The sequence below is a fragment of the Zonotrichia albicollis genome, chromosome 1, assembly GCF_047830755.1.
Source record: "Zonotrichia albicollis isolate bZonAlb1 chromosome 1, bZonAlb1.hap1, whole genome shotgun sequence".
NCBI lineage: Eukaryota > Metazoa > Chordata > Aves > Passeriformes > Passerellidae > Zonotrichia > Zonotrichia albicollis.
The window spans coordinates 10,027,728-10,047,589 of record NC_133819.1 but is presented as its reverse complement, the minus strand read 5'-3'; the positions used below and the strand labels follow the sequence as shown (position 1 = coordinate 10,047,589).

Here is a 19,862-nt window from a genome sequence, read left to right as displayed (position 1 = left end):
CTTAGTTGTTAGCTAGGCCCACAATTCCTGTTGAGACCTCAGGGGATATGAAATTTATCTGACATTTCTTCCTCTCAAAAAAGTCCTACAGAGCTCTGTCTAGCAGCCCATCTCTGTTTTTTCCAAGTCTGGCAGCACCCAGAGTGTTTGAAGACCAGCTGAGAAAGGATCATTTGAATATAGTGTGTTAATCTTTAAAACCTGAAAGATTTTCAGGACAAGTCTCCATGAGAGTTCAGGAGACAGGTCCTGGGTAAGAAAAAACCAGGATAGCAGTTTGGTTTATGTGGCTCTTGGCTGCTAACCAGAGCAGAGACCAGAGCTGACAGAAGCCTGTGAGCTGCTGCTCCAGGAGCTGCCTTGGAGAGGATCTTGTTATACTCCAACTTTTCACTGTTCAGAGCAGACTGAATTGAAATGAAATTCAGGATGGGAGTCAGCCATTAATGAAAGAGAAATTTTTGCTGTCTGGTGACTGTTCAGATGCAGTTAGCTGTAATTATCTTTATTGTTCCCCAATTAGCAATAGTTGGCCTTCTGCCACCCTGCTTCACAATGGTAATACTAAAGAACTGAATTCACATGTAGCCTGTTACAATTTCTGGCATGCTAGAGTAGCCTCGGCTTATCTATTTTTTAATGAAAAATATACATTGTCATTTCATAAGAAAGCTGAAAGGATTGAGAACAACAAACTTGAGACTTGCCACCTGCTACATATTACTGTTATATTTTGGTATACTTTTACAGTTCCAGTCTCTGCTTTTCATGCTGGGAAGATTTCCACCACTTAGATCTGACAGCTGGCATTTCATCTATGCATCATTTCATCTTTTAGTTCCTTGCTTCAGTAAGAGTGCATTTCCAAAAGCAGCTTTGGTGCAATTCGTGTGTCTGTGCATAACTGAGTGGTGCACCAAGAAACCATCTGACTCCTTGGTTCTTTTGGTTCCTCAAGGCATCCTTGATTTTAGCCTCAAACTGGTTCTCAGCATCCAGGGAATTTAATTAGATTTCAGCATTTCACATGAATAACATGAACAACAAAAAGGGCACTAAGAAAATGTGTAAGGTTGTAATTATTTCACTTTACAAAAATCGAATTAAATCTTAGGCTTTCTGAGCTTCTACATTCAGAAGATGGCTTTTAATTTCAAACAGCTGAAACTGAGTTCCTTCTTTAAGTTATTATTTTCCATTCAAAGAATCATAGAATCATTAAGATCAGAGAACACCTCCGAGACAAAATCACCAAGCCTGTCCTTTGACTGAACACATTTCAGTTCTGTTCATTTTTTATTGTTCTTTTTAACAATTAAAAAGTGTTTCAAAGGCAGCAAGATAAGTCCAGCCTGCATGTAAGAATGCAATGATAGTTCTGTTAATCATCCAGAAATCATCTACTTGGCACAGTGTGGTAAATAACAGGCCCACTAAACCATATCCCAGTGTACCATGTCCACTCTTTTTTGGAACACTTTGAGGGATGGCGACTCCACCACCTGGAAGAACCTGTCCCAATTCTTAACCATTCCTTCAGTGAAGATATTTTTCCTAGTATCTAACATGAACTTCCCCAGGTGCAATCTGGCTCCTTTCAGCAGCTGTGGAGAGCAAAAAGATCTCCACCGAGCTCTTTTCCTCCAGGCTGGACAGGCCCAGCTCTGCCAGATGTTCCTCACAAGACCTCTCACAAGCCTTGCTGCCCTTTGTCAGACACACTCCAGCACCTCAATGTCCTTCTTGAAGTGAGTGGCCCACAACTGGGCACAGTGGCACTCAGGGTGATCTGTTCCATTATTTTCCCCAGCACTGAGGGCTGACAGACCTGCAGGCCCCTGGGTTCTCCTTCCAGCCCTTCTGGCATGTGGGTGCCACACTGGCTGGCCTCCAGCTGTCTAGGACGTCCTCAGTTAACCAGGGCTGCTTCATATCAGAACAAATTTCATCTCCCCACTCAGTTCTCTTTGAACTAGCAAATGACACACTTTTAAAAATCTCTTGTAAGACTTTTAAAGCACTGATGCTCACATTATTACTAATTTTCAAACTACACTTTAAGTGGTGTTGAATTTGAGAACAATTGACCATTTATGTGTGACAAAACCACATGTCACTATTTAGCTAGTCTTTTAAAAAGCTCAGAAAACTAAGAATTACTGTGATAAAAAAAATCCAAAAAATGAAATCAGAAAATGGTATCTATTGTACTAGGGCAACTGTAAACCTATACCACTGTGACAACATGCAGTGACTCTATTCTCGTGACTAAAGCATATTATTAGTCTTATTTCTACATTAGCTTAAGCCTCTTAAAAAGAATGGATATTTCCTCTTTGTGATTTCCCTCACAGAGACACATACTGCTCTTTTAGTTCTACATTTGGTTACCTTATGTTTGCTGCTTTAATATGTTCTGATTACTTTTAGAAGGAACATTATTTAATTTCTGCTATATAGCAACATTCATCTTATAATCACTTCAGTTTATCTTCTGTTTTTCCTTTGTAGAAGAGAGCAGGACACCTCTCTTTTGAATTTATCTTGTTTTGAATCTCTTGTAATAAAGTGGAAATAATGAGGCTGAAAGCATCACTATACCTGTGTAGAACAAAAGGAAAGAGAAATCATTAACAAACACTTGGTGTACTTGGTCATTAGGTCCATCCAAGCAGCACAGGAGAACAAGAAACAAGAACAGCAGTTAACAAGGTGTAATTCTTTTGAAGTAGATGGGGGAGGGAATGAAGCACAGTGTTTTCCTTGTGCTAATATGACTTCCTTTTATTATCCTACTATTTTTTAAATTTTTTGAACCAGTGTTTTGACTAGTTGAAGCTAGCTAAGCAAGTCATAGTTGAATTTTTTACATTGTTTGGTTCACCTTTAATTAGCCCATTCTAATGGACTTTTCAACAATTGTTATTAATCTTTAATGTAGCACCTTAATGATCTCATGTAAGGACTGCACGTTTCTGAACAAACTGCTGCCTTAAAACAGAAGAGGAAAGTGGGACTCCAGCTCCACAAGAATGTCAGCTTTTACAGAGTTTCTGATAAATAACACTCTGAGTCTCTATTGTGTTATAAAGGCCATTTGTCCACTTAAGAAACACTTTGAGAGCATCTGTTGCTCTCATTGTTTTGCTTCAGTGCACTATGCACTAAAAGCTTTATTTCCACAAGGGAAATTAGAAAATCCACATGCAGAATTACCCCTATAGCTCCATGCCAGCTGGAGAATATTCACAGCAGCTTCTTCTTGTTATTTGATTTAGTTAATCAAGAATGCAAAATAAATCCAAATAAAAATAATGAAATAAACTTGTGGGGTTTTCTTTCCTTCCTCTCTGACTGACAGTTGCAAAAACACTTGAAACTTTCTTTAATGCCTTCTGCCTTGGGAAAAGTAATGTATACTTTTATAAATGTGCTCTAAATTGGCAATCTCTTCTGCTCTGTAAGTGAAACTTCTTTTCTGCTGGGAAAAGAAATAACTACTAAAAAATCAATTCTGGAATAGAGTAGATACTTCATGAACATATTGTTAAAAACCCCCATAACTGCTGGATCTTTCCACTACGACAATTTTCTGAAATCTGGTATATTTGCTGAGCTAGAGGAGATATATTCTACTTGAGCACAAGTCCTGGGAACTTGGTGTTTCAGGAGCTGCTCAGAAAACAGGAGAAAAACATAGCCAAAACTCTGACAAGTTGGATTTGATGTGGAAGAAGAAGCAGCAGATCAATAAAAGCCTCACAAGTGCTTATCAACAGGAGAGGGGACATTTGCTGCAGGAAACTATCAAACAAGCAAAGGGCCTGTTGAAATATTATGGAAAAAAAGTTTTAAGAAAGAGTTTGAAGACACACTGGGAAGTTTTACACATACTTTAAGAGGTTGTTTCTTGAACATTAGCAATGGCTGGAAAGAACTAATAAAGCTGTTTTTTGAAAATCTGGCCAGGTACAAGCAAGCCACATGCTCTGAACAAAGCCCAAAGCTGGCTTCAGGGACAAATGAGAAGAAAAATGCTGTTGTTGGCTGGGAAAATTCTAAGAAGACTTTCTTTCATATGAAAGAGAGGAGCAACCTCAGAGAGAAAATTATCCTTGCAAAGGTCTTCTGGGTGTAGAGGGGAGATGTCACCACCATATTTTCTGGAAAATCCCTTCACCAGGATTTCTTCTCCTAGGAAAATGAGAAGCCTCAGAGAAAAATGAAAATAATAATTATTGATTTGCTTCTCCTGTGTTTTGCTGCTTTGGAATGTGGTTGGAGATTGTTTATCCAACCTGTGAATTGTTTTTACTTAAAGACCAATCATGGTTTGCCTGTGTTGGGATTGTGCCGCAGTAACGAGTTTTTCATTAGTATCGTGTTTAGCCTTCTGTCCATATCCTTTCTCTATTCTTTAGTATAGTTTTAATATAGTATTCTTTAATATAATATAATAAAATAATAAATTAGCCTTCTAAGAACATGGAGTCAGATTCATTAATTCCTCCTTTGTCCTGGGGACCCAGCAAATACCACAGGGAGGCGTGGGATTTAGTCAGTCCCAAAAAAGCATGCCACATGCAGGACAGCAGAGCCTGGATAAAACTCTGAGTGAATGAATCAGAACCTGTATTTTAGAGGTGTCAGAAGGTAATAAAGGCCTCAGGTTATGGTCCTGTGTGATCAGGGGCTTAATAGCTCTGTCCATGAGAAATGAGAAAAAATATGATGAAAAAATTAATTTATAGTGGCTATGTTGAGCTTAAATGTCTACAGAGAAGTGTTAGAGAGGGTCTGATATTCTAGTTTAAACAAAAGTATAGGATTTATCCTATCTAACATTCAATAGCTGCAATGTAGATATTACCACTCATACTGAAAGATGCACAGTTAGATCATCATTCAGCTGCCACAGATATTGTTCTTTAGCTCTTGGATTTATTGAACTATACAGTTCAATAAATAAATAAATAAATAATATTTAAAGAACTATACAGTTCTTTAAATATTATTGCCTTGCTTTTCAGACTACACATATACAATGGGTTCCTCAGAAATAAACACCTACATTCAGATTACTGAATACCTGAATCCCAATTGTGGACACAGACTATGGGGTAGACACAAGGGAGAAGTTTTGTTTGTAGATGACATTTACTTTAAAAAGACACACAGAAAAGACAGAGCTGTAGGAGCATCCTAAAGAGGGATGGAAAAAGACAAGGACACACTGAAGAACATACAAAAAGAATGGTTTGAGAGATAGGAGTATTTATTTACTTTAGGTCAGTAACTAGAGACTGGAGAAGCACGGAAAAGAGGGCTAAGGATGGTGAGTTGAGCTAACATAGAAAAACACATCAGAATTTGTCAGTTTTATCTTGGAATAAATAAATCAGGCTTTTTGGGGAAGTGAGGGGCAGAGGCAGGCAAAGGAACAGTTTGAGGAATGTGTCAATTTGTTGATAAATTCTTCTTTTTTTCCCCCAAAACTCAGCCTCCAAAACTCAATTTTTTTCCACAGCTCTTCCAAATCCACCTGTGAAATGGGATCATAGCAAATATTGCATCTTGAATCATCAAGCAGAGCATGCAGGTACTGTTCCTGGAGGAGCCAGAGCCAGAACTTAGCAGAACTTTCTGATTCTTTTGGTTTCTTGTTGCACTGCCCCAGGTACTCTCTTGCAGTGAATCCAGGTACTCTCTTTCCTCCAAGGCCACCCTTTCTAGAGTGTCCTGCTCATCCATGAAGTGAAATATGGCAAAACAAAATCTGGTTCATTCACTTTATGCAAGTTCACATGAGCAATGGTGTTTCTTTCAAACTCTCCTATGTTTCTTTTCAGTCTTTTCTTGTTCCTGCATATCTTCCATTTCTCTCTTTAGGGAAAACAGCCTAGAAAGGGAAAGTTACAAGATGTGATATTACTGAACTATTCATTGGATGCAGTTAAAAAATCATACAAAGGTGATCTGGGTTTTATTACAGATACCCCAGGAATAAATGCTCATGACAAACTGTTGCCTCTATATTGCAGCTCTGGAACGTGGATGTAACAAAGAATGAGGAAAATTAAAGTGTTCAGCTCAGAAAAGGCAGCACAGATTACAAATCAGGACTCTCTATTTTCAGTATAATTAATAATTTGAGATTAAGTTTTGCAGCAATGGCAGTTGCTGATTCAAATAAATATCCATTAGTCTCTGAGTTTTCTGGGGTGGGAGCGCTTGTGGTTTTCAATTATTTTTAACAGACATCACTAATATTTCCTAACACTGGCATCTTCATCCCTGCAAGGTGATTAAATCATTTTGTTTCAGTTTGATCCAGGCAAACTGGTCTTTTGTACTGCAGCAAGAATGAAGAATCCAGAGGAAAACTACTACTTCTCAGCTTGGGGAAAACTCAAGGCTTGTGTTGATTCTTGTCTTCTAAAAATACTCTGTAGCTGGCTGTAAGCCTACTTGGCAGGGCACTTGTGGGGGTTTTCAGGTTTGAAACTCTGCTTCAGGTGTTGAGTGTCACCTGTTAACCTTTTGGCAAAAAAACATACATGGAATTTGGATTTTAGGAGAAAGGGGCTTGATGGAATTCCAGTAACAGTAATTTACTTGTCTGTGCAGCTCCATTGAAAATTCAGAAAACCATATAAAGACTTCTGCCACTTCAGGGGTTACATTTCCAGTGTATTTTAATTCCAGCAAGGTTCATGTGTCTCTTAAAATAGAAATACTAATTTTTCTTCTTTAGTTCACCAGTGGCCCCTCTAGTTAGATTACTGCCTGTAACATGGACAATGATAGGAGAGTTTTCAGGCAGTGTAAGACCCAGCTCTTTAGATTTTCCCCTAAAATGGACTAATCAGGATAGGAAAACTTCCAAGGTTTTGAAAATGTGAATGAAAACAATAATATTTTTTTAAATTAAACCTGTTTCTGAAATGCTGGATACACATACCTCAGAGTATCACACAAGTGCATGAGAACGAGCTGATTTACGTCACTTTGTGTTCTGAAATGAGGGCAAAATTTGCTTAAAAAGACAAAATGCATCTATTTTTATACTCATGACTGCTCATGTTATAAATGAAGCTAATTTCAAAATGCTTTTCCAATCATAAAGGAACAGATTATTTTGCCGCATTACAATAGCACTTTCCTCCAAATTTTTATGCACACTATTTATTATGTAACACTGAATTACTCGTATTTCTAAGGAAAATGTTTGAACACATTTGAATCCAGTTTTGTGGATTTCCAATATTAAGATTTATCACAGTATTTTTTTTCTATCTTGTGATTTATTTACATTAAGATGTCTTTGTGCAGTTATGAATATATTATGTTATTACATCTACATGAGGGTACAACACCATAATAAAGTGCATGTTGTGACTTTCTCTACAAAAACATTCCTTATTTTCCCCTCTTGAGCTCAGTTTTCCCCATCAGTCTGCTTTGGAGTTCTATGTCACTTGGCTGCAGACACCCTCATGATCCTCAGGATTTTAACTGTTTTTTTTTCAGGCTGAAGTAGCGAATCTGGGAGCTGATGCAATGCACACTGTACACAGAGGATAGACATGATACAAACTGGTTCACTGGATGTAGCTGCTTATTTCCTCTTTGCATTGAAATAAAAAGAAATCTGGCTAGCTTAGGCCGCAGAATGATCTTGGTCCATTGTTATGTGCAACCATCAGAATTGAAAGGCAGGATTGCGGCAGGCTGAGTCCTTTCTTTAGAGGAAGAGTAGTTTTGATGAAGGCAGGGCTGAACCCTGATGGATTATTACATGCAAATTTATTCACCTGTACTCAAGTCTCCATGAAAAAAATGCAGGCATCCTAGAGGGAAAAAAAGAGTGAAAGATTCATCTTCTTTAACTACATGAAGCAAATGCTGAGAGGGATCATCATGGCTTTGGAAATATATCAAAATAGAGTAAAACCAAAGTGCTCTTAGAATTACTTAATATAACTAACAGAAATAATGAATCCAGACTGTCTAGGAACACAGGTGGGATGAAGTCAGGGTTAGTTTTATCCATCAAAGCACTGTGGTCTGGAACAGCTTTCCAGCACAATAAATATAGCAAAAGCCATAGAGAGCTTAATTTTAATCAGTTTTTAAAAAATCATGCCATAAAATCTGAGGTCTCCAAGTGATATTTTATACAAAGTTTTGGATCTTTAAAATGTCAGTTGAGGGCACTACACTCAACTGTAATTTCAGACAGTGTTTACAGAATGTTTTTGAGTTGGAAGAAGCATCACTGTTTTATCTCTGGCTCAGAAAGCCTTTCCAGTGGTTAGGAGAAACCAATAGTTTGTCACAAACTAAATAACTTAAGAGTAGAAAATGTATAGCAGAATGTAGAAGATGTTGTATAATCCTATGGCTACACATTTATAGTATCAAAGGATTCATAAAAATTCTGCATTAATTTGTTCACTGTAGCAGTTGATTATTTTTACCTACATTAATAATGTTTATAATTGGAAAACCTTTGCCAAACAAATACTTCTGAAATTATCTGTGTTACTAGAAGCCTCTAACATTTTTCTTTTCTTTTCATGGAACACTAGTTTCTAAGTGAAACCCATAAATCCTTTCCTCTGAAACTTCTTTTTATTCTCAGTAGCCAAATGTGTATCACTGTTGATATTTTCTGAAAATATTACTTATATGCCAAAATACCTCTAACATGAAGATGTATGGAATGTACAAAACAGGTTGAAATAGGGGTTTCCACATGAACAGTATACTTAATGCCATGGTCTATTGAAACCACATGGAAACCTCCTCAAACTAATTTCAGAACAGCACAAATGGGATTTTGGGGGGTTTGAAAGGGCCTCTGAGTTGTGCCTCATCAATGGTTTCAAGGGGAAGGATGAAGACTCTGTATTAGAGAACACATCCAATCCATGAAAAATAGAATGGCAAATACTGTACCAAAAATAATCCTTATTATTTGAGTGGTATTATCCTGAGCATTCTCCTCTCCTGGAGGCAAAGAGAGAGGTGGAGACTCTCCAGGTATTTAAAGACTTTCACAGTGTCTGAAGCCTGTCTTGGAGTTCAACCACACCGTGGTTTTTTAGTGTCTCTAATGGGCATTCTGCTTTATAATTTTGAATATGATCACCTTGACTCTCCCAGGTGCCTCTCTCTGTCACCACAGAGGTTTTACAATGTAGTCCCAACCACTCTCATGCATTTTGCAGTTAGAATGCTCTCTCTTCTACATGGCAAAACTGAATCTCTTAAGAATGCATTGCATATTTCAATTTCAGGGTAAACTTTCCTAAGCCAGTTCTACCTGCATTACCATTGCATAATAGTCTCAGATTAAACTTTAAACATGCTGATGTTGCTTTAACTTGAAATAAATAGGTTTTGTTTACATCTTTCAGTTCCTTAATTTATTTGATCTCAGAGGAATGAGTTATTTTTGGGCATTGATTCATACTTAAATTATCTATGAGAAACACATTAATGAGCATTATGATAATAACACTAATACTCTGATTAAGATGGTAGTTTTAAAACATGAATATAAATGGCCTTCAGCCTGAGATTCCATGCATTAACTTTTGGGAGAATATGCACTTAGCACAGCCAGATTGGTTCCTCTTCAAAAAAAGATATTAGTATAGAAAATCTAAAAAGTGAAAGCCCTAAGTATTTTTTAAATAGTATTGATGGGGGTTTGCATCCAAGAAATATCAGTGTTGGATGTGTTCAGTGTTTAAGTTCACCAATGCATGTGATTTGACACAAGTATATGCTTATAATAGAATCTTGCTGCAGAGCTGGGGAAGTGTGTTTGTCTGCATGCACAACAGTTTAAATAATTCAAGAGCAGATGAAAATGTTGTTACTTGAATAATACATAGGTCAGAAGACTGAGGAAGAGATATAAAATAAATTTTCAGTTATCTGAAAATCCCTGCTCAGTGACAATGAAGATAGTTTTGATGACTCAAAGGTTCTCTATCTTCAGAAATTAAGTGAAATGGCTGTCTCAGTAAGCAGTGAGCATTTGAGGATTTATAATGGAACAGTTATTCTGGCTACCTCACCACTTTTCCAAATGGGAACAAGCTTTGACTACTGATGTATTTATAAGTTAGCTGCTGGTGTTATTTAAAGTTGATGTTTGTAACATTTGGATGACTTACATGATTTATAGTAAAGTCAAGGATGAAACAGCTACAGCCATCCCAAATGTTTCTGCATAGCCCATTTACTTTATTAGCACCATGCTTTCCACAGCTGAGGTGTCAGCACCATCTGAGACCAGATAGTAAAATTATTCTCATCATAAAGAAGGTAAAAGAGCTTTTTCTATCATAAAACTTACTAGCAGGCATCTAATTCAATCACACATGCTAACACAGCTGAATAAAGTTGCCACTATACACTGAGATACCTGACCATGGGGAAGGATCTTGTGTGTTCCTCAAAGCATCACTGGATATCAGCCCAGGGACCCACAGCTCTGGGTTATCTGCTATGCTGCTACTTGGTGTGGTTGCTTTAAAGCTAATACTGGAAAATGTAGGTCTAAATGTGAGAAAATTGTGACTGAAGGATTTTTAGATTCTCCCACCAAGGAGAGACCCAGTTCTCAGACCTTTATCCTTATTCTGCTGGCAGCATTCATGTAAAATCAGGCTTATCTACAGCAAACTTCCACTGACAGATGAAAGCCCAAAGTGTTTGGGTTGGGAAGGCTGGAGAATTTGGTCATGTATTTTAATAAGCACCCACATACTCACTTCACAGCAGTTAGTACTGGGATACAAATTAGTTATTCCCTACTTTAGTGAATCATTCCAAATCATTCCATAGTGTATCTTGAATAACTCCCTATTCTTTATCGAATTTTGTAGATCTCTTTATCCAGACTTTAAACAGGTAGCTCAATACTGATTCTTGTGGGTATTACCAGCCAATTTCTTTCTTCTTACATTAATTACAATTTTTCACTGTCAGTAGCTCACAAACCTGCTTTTGACTGAACCAATTTTCTTGTGGAACAAGCCAAACTGATTTAATTTTCTCTCTAGACTATCATATGATTCCTTAGCAAATGCCAGTCTAAAATCCAAGTACATCCATGTCAGTCTCTGACTCCAGTGTTCTGCCTAAAAACTATCAAGTTTGTCTGGCCAGCTTTATTTTTAGTATTTCAATGCAGTTTTGTTTCCATGACAGCAGTCCCATCTATGTTTTGGTGACAATCTGTCACCTGGGATCTAGGGGGGCTCTGGGACACCTCATGGCATTGGCATTGCCCAACCTCACCTGGATGCCCACCCAGGCCTTGGGAGGGGGCCCAAGGACTGCTCTCCAAGCACCAAGAATCAACAAAAACCTTCATTGGCTACAGCCCAAGCTCCAGCTTCTGAGCCCCAATGGATGGTGGATGGTTCTGCTGGAGCAGGCACAAAGGGAAATTCTCTCCAAACATGGGGAAAGCAGTGAGAGAGTCAGGACTGGGAATATCAGAGGCACATTGATGCAGCGAGGACCCAAGGGATGCACTGGGAACAGGACAGAACCCTTAGAGAGGAGGTTGCGTTAGACCTGCTGCCATCCAAGGTGCTCTCCCCATGTGGGGTTCGCCCCAAGATTGTTGGAACGCAGGACATTCCTCTGGCTGCCCTGGAGGACTCCAGACCCTGGCAGGGGGCTCAGAGACCTTGGCATGGGGTCAAAAACACCTGTGCCTTTGGTTTCAACCCATGGAAACAATTACCAACTTTGTGTGAAGAGTTACAAGCCACAAGAGTTTGAATAGAATGACAGTGAATTTATCACAGGATGAAAATGTGGTATTTTGGGGTTTTTAGAATGAGGGTTCAAGAGGCAAGATGGAGGAATCTGGGCATGTTCTCTGTCTTTCTCCTTGTCCTTCTTAGTCTCCATCTTCTGCTGTGATGGTCGCTCTTTTGGATTGCTTTAGAGTAGAGACAGACTGTCTAACATAGGTGATGGGTATTGAAAAATTAATGTAAATAAAATACATGCAGTTTTTAGTATAAAAAGATAGCACCACCCCAAGGGTGGGCAGTGTGCCTCAACCTGACCTGCTGGACAGACCTTAGCAGGTCAGAGAGAGACAATGTATGAGATAAGAGCAGATAAACAACCTTGAGAACGAGAGCCAAGGAATTCTGTCTTCTTCTTCTTTGGTCTTGGGGCTGGGAAAAAGAGACTTTCCAACACCTCGGGGTCATCTCGACACCAGAGATCTCGTCACAAGACGAACTGAAACCTTATCCAAGAGCCAGGATGCCTGATGAGGCTGGATGATTTCAGCTTGGTCTTTCAAGGAATTCAGGTTTGGCTGAGGTAAAGCAGAGGTTTCTTCATGATATATTATGTATTTGGGAAAAATAATGAATACTTTTGTGGTCTATTTTCTATCACGATTGCTCAAATATGGTAGGTTGTCTCTCCACAATAAGGGAGAGTGTGTCTATCAGATTAGTGCAAAGTAATTTAAAACTGCATCCTAGTATATTTTCTGAGTTTCAAACCTCTCTTACAAAGTTCTCTTTCCTTTTAAAAAAGAACCAAACTCCGTATAAATCATATTCAAAAAATATGAGAGGTATTGAAGCATGTAAAACTTTCTGTGTTAATGGATTAAAGATAATGAACTAGCTGTTCTGCAACAACTGCTTTTCTTCATTGAAGCAACTTCAAATTTTCCTTTTACCTGCCCTGTCAACACCATTCTGTGTCAAACACACATACTGAAGTGAAATTCAAAATAAGAATAACAACAAAAATAAATAAAATATAAGATGCTTTTAAAACAGCTTGAACAGCTCCTGCTCTTTCTCCCAAGGAAGAATGAAGGGATATTTCTTACCATGCATTAGAGAAAGAAGCTTTTCTCTTGACCACAGGTTCTTAATGCCTAGCTCTAGACATATGAGCATGGACCATTACATTTTAGTGAATTTTTTTCAAGTTGTTGAAGCCTTCAGAGGAATTTTAGGTGCAATGTTGACCTGATCTGAGTATTTCATAGTCATAGGCCACCTTGTACACAGGAAAGCCAACTCTCCCAGGCTAGTAGGCATGATGGCCTCCCTGATTGGTGAAAAGACAAATTGTAACAGCAAAAGAAGTTTGAACCCAGTACAACCCCTTTAAACTTTAAGGAGCAGTGCATTGTAAACTAGAGGGGAAAACTTTCTGGGAGGGCAAAAGTAGTGAGGTCACTCTTTATTTAGTGCATTTTTTTAAAATGAAGCAAAAGTCCCTTGTTTTCCAGCTCACATATAATCACCCTGTGGGGTTTTCAAGTACTCTCTTGAAATTCAGCACATTCTCAAGTCCTCTCTGTCCATCATTTATGTGTTTTGCATTTCAGTGTGACAAAACCAGATAGATCAGTTTTTATGGTACAGATCTGCAAGATGGAAGACATTGTTTCAAGTTTCCATTGTTTTCAGCCACCTGAAGGGAGAGAGCCAACTCAGCTCTCCCATTTATCCATGCTGCTGTGCCAGCCTCAGCCTCAGGTGGGATCTCTGTTATGAGAAAGGACTGAACAGATACAGGGGGTTAACTTGGTGAACTGCAGGGAAAGGTGCTGGCTGTGAACCCCAAAGAAGAATCCCCTTCACAGTGTTGGGGAACAGCACAGCCAAACAGGAGAGCTTTGTGCACTCTAAAGGGAGTCCTGAATTTTGAATTTCCCTGAAATCAGGGTCCTCACAAGAGTAAGCTGTAAGATTTAGCTGTAATACTTGAATAGTGAAACCAAAGGTGAATCCTATTAAATATCTTCTACAGACAGTTCTTAGATGCATCAGCCTAGATTATTCTACATCTAAAACATTTAATTTTATGAAAATGAAATGTTTGAGGTGTAGAATAATCTAGCAAGAGCTAACTTATATGATATATTTGCAAGAATTATTTCCACTGAAGAGTAATCAGGTATGGTCGCATAATGCTTCTCTTACTCAGCTTCTATTTATCAAATTTGTTGTGTCCAAGTTATGAGTTTTTATCTGTACTTGCTGTTATTAGCTTGTACCTTTTTATGTTTGGAAGGTACTTTTTCCAGGCTACTAGTGAGAAGCCATGGGTCAGACACATTTATATACAAAACCACCACGTGTGGGATGGATAATGGCAATGAAATTACCATGAAAATTATTTAGTCTGAAAGAGTGAAATTACATCTATTGTGCTCCCAAGGAAACAATACATGAAGTGCTAAGGGAAGTGTTCTAATCAGATACTTTGATTAAGCTTATCAAGAGAAACATGAAAAGCTGCTATTATGAGTGCCCATTCCCACAGCCATTGGCAATTTTCATATATGTTTCCAAACAAACAAACAAACAAAATAAAGAGCAACCCCCTCAATTCCTCCTCTAAATTAGGAGAACAAGTAGTACCAGTTTAGGTCAAAAATAATGTTTGTTTCCAGTACTTATAATGAGTTAGGTATCCAGATTTTGGCTGTTGGTTTTGTTTTAGACCAAGCATGGAAAATCTCAGTGGCATCACTGAGCTTCTTCAATCTTTAAAGCAGGTCTGGAAAGACTAAAATAAAATTATTGTATTCATGTTCTTTTTTTTTTTTTTCTGTAATTCTGTCTCTTTCTAATCAAATTGAGAATGTGGTTAGGTCATAAACATTTATCTAACTCTAGCTATTCATTATATATTTTTTTTCTTTACGTGAAAGACCTTCTCATTCCCAGGCTGCCCCAAAACGGCACTGAGTTATTTTAAAAACAAATGTTCCTCTTTCCTGAGAACTATTTTCTCCCAAAAAGTATGAAGCTGTGTTATCTCTTGGGTCCACTAAATCTCTTTCTGGATGAAAATTCAGGAATAAGCCATGACAGACTTTCTTGTCCTTATTCTTTCAACATATCCAGAGAACAAATAGAGTTTGGCGCCAGTGGAAGTTGCAGCACTCATTTCTGGAGCACAGCAGGCTCTCCTCGGAGCACTGTGGGACATGGGAAACCTCTGCCTGGTACAGAAAAGTCAATTTTACATTGAAATTGAAAAGCTGGAGTGGAGCAGTCAGGATCAAACAGGGAGTTGCTTGATGAATTCTGTAGTTTAAAGACTTACTGGAGTGTTATCTTAAAAATGGATTGTGCTTCCCTTCCAAATTCTACTTTGGTGTCTGGCTACTTAGTAAACATCTATGTGATTTGTCTAATAATCCAGGCTTAGAATTCCCCCTAGTTTGAAAAAGTCAAGTCCCCTAAGTAAACTGTCTTGAAGATAAAATGAGAAAATGCAAACTTTCTAATAACTTCTAATATTTTATTTTCATCATTGTATAACTCAAAAAAATTCATCTTTCTGCTTTTGCACTGTATAGAATAAAACCACTTGCCAGCTTATTGCAGGTCTGACTGAAATCAGGATTCCAAAATTATTTTCTTTTATTATTTTTATGTATAATACTCAGCTGAGCTCAGTAAATCTGTTTTCCAGGCAATTCAAACGAAATGAAGTCCCCCTTTTTCTGCCTTTCAGAGGAATGAGCCTATCAGAGAAACAGGAAGGTGAAATTACTTTGAATAGATTGACTGCAAAGAGACTCTCTGTCCACTGCTCTCGGCTTTGCAAGGCCTTTTACTGCTGGGAGCCCACAACCAAATTTTCATTCCACATACAAATTTACATTCCACATACAAATTTACATTCCACTTACAAATTTACATGTTTCAAAGGCTGGACAAGTACCAGATGAAAATTCAGCAACCATGGACTGGTTATTCTTTTGCAGGTCCTTCCATTCTACAAGTGGAAAGTTACATTAGCAATGTATTGATAAAATTCTTACATACATTATGCTAAAACAAGGCCTGCTTGACTCAAGTGTTTGATGCAATAATTTTGCTTAATATAGAGCTAACCAAGGCTCCATCTTGATGTGATCCAAGAAAATAACTGTCTTCTAACCATCAGCTCCAATGGCATTAGATAATTATGCTTTTTCTCTTGCACAATGTGTATTTATAGTGTAGCAGATAACTGCACTGGGTTTATTCTTGGATACCAAGATAAAGCCCTTACTTTTCTGCACAAATAATCTGGTTTTCAAAAGCATTCAGATGTAAAAATGATGTTAATACATATGCTGAAGTAACCTTCAGAGACAGTACCGTGGTAGTTTATCAAGCAGGAATTTAAAATGCCTAAGTTCACAATTTTATGATTTTAAAAAGGTACATTTTGACCTTAAAGTGTTACTCTTGACTAAAATAACAACCTATGCTGGAGTTTTGCTGAGTCTTCAGAAACTGAGGAAAATTTTAATCTGAACTGAGACAGCCTTCTCAATTCAGGCATCTGGTTTGTCTGTCTGTTTCCAACAAACAGATAATAACCTCCTGCAAATGCAGTCCATCATCCAGGCTGGAAACCAAAGTGTCCCTAGGCTCTGCAGTTGTTGATTTCAGCTGCCAGGAGATCAAAAGAGCCAAAAGGTTTGCTGCTTTGAGGGTTTTTTTCCCTTTTGAGGCTTCTTTAAAGAACAAACTGTTACAACGTCTCCTTTCTAGCAGAAAAAAAAAATTAATTAATTAATGAATTTTTTTTCCTACTGCATGACAGTGCTGCAACATTCAGGAGCTAACTATGGTTATATATATTACTATGGTTATATATACTAATAAGCCCTCATTCATATCAGCAATATAGTATTCACTGTTATTAAATATTTGAAAATATCATGGCTATGGCAATGGTTCTGTTTTTCTTTGTGACAATGGAACTATTCTTTGCTTAAAAGCTTTAATTTCTTATGCAGGAGGGAATTTCTCTAGGGAAAATGGTACACGTTAGTTAGAGGGAAGGAAAAATTTGTACTCATAAATTTTAATGTGTAATTTATTTGCTTGTTTCTGTGGACTAGTCTGAAGAAAAATGTGCAGGGCAAAAGCTAGCATGGTTTGATTAATGGTCCAAAGGGCCTTTCAGGGATTAGGGATTTGGATGAATTGTTTAATAACATCTAGGGTTTTAAGAAGGCCCTTCTAAATGTTTTAATTTATACCAATACCTATGAAAATTGCATAATAATAACTCATACCATATGGTGAATGTAACTGTATTCCAAGGGCCTCTTTCCAATTTGACTTGCTCTGCTTTAACTCTCTCTTGAATTCATGGCAGTGTGTTCTTGTCATGTATAGCAGGAGATGAAATACAAATTGGTCACTGGAGGTAAGAGAAATAAAAACATATGCTACTAACTCCTAGTTCATATCAACAATACTGTACAAAAATAAAATTTAATATATATTTGAAACTAACATGGTTATGATAATGGCACCCTTCCTGTCTACTACTGATTATAACTGGCTGCATCCCCTAGAGATCACTGACTGGAAGGAAAGGGAGATCCCCCTCTAAATTCTAACCAAAATTACATTTTAGTTAAAGAATTGGCAGTATTGGTGGCTTTGGCTAAGTATAGATGTAAGTTTATTTTCCAGGTTTAAGCACAACTCCGTAGAGTGGTAATACGGAGTTGGAAAAATCCCACACAGCTGGCCCACAACCTGGATAGGCCACCTCTTAACAGCAGACTCTGCTGATTTAAGAACATCCTGATTACTAACATTGTATTTTTTCAAAGTATATTAAAAAAAATGTACTGTCAAAGATATTGCAGGAAAATAATTGAAAGAAATATTTACTGACTGACTGTGTCTCATTCCATTCCTTTAATTTTATCTAAATCTAATGGTAGGGAACTTTCATTTTTAGATTAGAAAAAAAGAATTTACAAGCAAATAAAAAGAAAGGTAAACCAAATCTGAACTAAGCAAAGAATCTAGGCAAAAACTTTTCCTGTTTTCACATAAACTCCAACCCCAGTTTGCTTAAATAAATCTCCAGCAAGGTTAATGAGAAACTTCAGACTCACTGGCTGGGAAAACAACTCAGAATAAATGTACAAATATAGCATGAGTTTCCAAACTAGAATGATGCACAGAAATCTGAGTTGTTTCTGGCACAGAAGCTCATGAATTACATTTCCTCATGAAGAAATACATCAAGTAATTTAGAATTTTCCCAACAGAGCTACCAGGTACCATGTATGTATTGGAAAAAACTTACATGAATTTCTGGCTTTTCTGCAATCCTAATCCTCAGAACCAAATATAACAAACTATAAGAAAGCAGATGAAACATAAGGAAAAAACATGAAGCAGGAAAAGAGTAATTTGACTACAGAGGACTAAGAGTAGCTATTTACTGCACATTTCAAACTGAATTAAAGATTTCACATGCAGAAAGCTTTATTCATCACAGACCATCAACACTGACATCTTGGAGCCTTTTCTCTATGACAGTACCATAAATCCAGGAAAAATAATAGTTTCCACAGAGGCAATCCTTCAGCATGGGTAGATATAGAGCTCTACTAACCGAAGGAAATCAGCCAAAATACACTTTTCAAAAAAATCTTTAAAAACTTGAAAAAACTCCCAATTCTTCACTGTAAAGCAAAATCAACACAGGAAAATCCAAGAGGATTTACATGAATACTAAGAAAATGTATATAAATGTTAAAAGACGTAGTAAATCACAAGACTCACATACTTCTGTAGTATTAAGAGCTAAATAAATTAAGAAACTCAATCTGGGAAAACAGCAGAATTGATAAGACAAATAGGCTACTTACAAAAGCATCTTTAAAAGAATGAAAAACTTAGCAAGAACAAGGCTTCACCAGTCTTCAAGCACATTTTCAGCCATAAAAGAATATGTCAGTGATATATCAAACAGCAACAAATACTTTAAAAAAATATTTGATAGCCTCATTCTTAGAATATTATATAAGCAGGAAGAATATTAGATGGTTTTCTACCAGGGCAGATCTTGCAGAGATGAAGTGTACTCAATGCCAACAACAGTAGCACTGATGTCAGCGAGGTTCTCTCTGTGTGGCATTTGGCACTGAAAATACAAGTTTTTAAGATGAAGTCAGACAAAGTGAGAACAGAGTGATCCAGCAACAGAACACCATTTATGTTTTACTAATGTCAATCAGCTAACAGGAAACAGCACTGTAAGAAAAAGTGGCTTAATAAGTAGTCGTAAAAATAATACAGTCGTAAAAACAAAATATTTTCTAATTTTGGCACTGTACTTAAGGGCAATGGGTATTGAGACAATTTGCTTTCATGTGGATATGAGAAATGATCAGATGAAAAGCTGTTTTGAACTGGAGTTGCATCATTCATTCAACCAAAAGAAATATGGTCACTGCAAATTTAGTAACTAAAGATCAAATTAATCCTTGTTTCGAAAATAATTTCCAATTTCACATCTGGAAGTCTCCATCATTTTAAGAGTATTGAAAATTAGTAAATATTGAGCAGAGATTAATTTATAACAGATTTATAGGTTTATCCTAAAATTCTCTGATTCCAGCACATCCTGGAATGAAGCTACAGGGAATATGACTGCCTGACAGGAAAATGTGGAAAATTGTCAGAGAAAGTAACTTTCCATGCAGGAAGATTTAGGGGAACTTTGAGAACATAAATATGTAAAAGAAGGGGAATAGAAAAATTTTTTCTTCTTTTTTCATAGCTCTTTTCTGATTGTATGGCAGAATCCAGATTCAGACTAAAGGCAAGCCATTGATTATTTTCACAGTCAGGCTTTTGCTGTTATAGTTACCTTTCATGCCTTGAAGAAAGAAAGAAAGAAGTTGTTCCTTCTCACAAGATCCCTCATTACAGCTCTGAAGTTACTGCTGATTTTCATGAATGCAGTTTCCTTTCACTTTAATAACTGAGAAATATTGACCTTGGTTATTTTGAACCTGT

The 19,862-nt window shown here is 37.3% G+C and overlaps 1 long non-coding RNA gene across 2 annotated transcripts; it reads right to left on the bottom strand.

Moving 5' to 3' along the window:
* Positions 1-528: 528 nt before the first annotated feature.
* On the bottom strand, positions 529-18,955 carry LOC113459853 (uncharacterized). 2 transcript variants are annotated; one of them, XR_012583027.1, is made up of 6 exons: positions 18,710-18,955; positions 18,142-18,193; positions 17,108-17,235; positions 15,725-16,573; positions 7,815-7,850; positions 529-5,899 (listed from the first exon to the last, which is right to left on the bottom strand). It is a non-coding gene; the product is annotated as an uncharacterized LOC113459853 (long non-coding RNA). The 2 variants fall into 2 exon arrangements; XR_003381422.2 differs by lacking the exons at positions 529-5,899; positions 7,815-7,850 and having other exon boundaries at positions 15,376-16,573.
* Between the last annotated feature and the right edge of the window lie 907 nt (positions 18,956-19,862).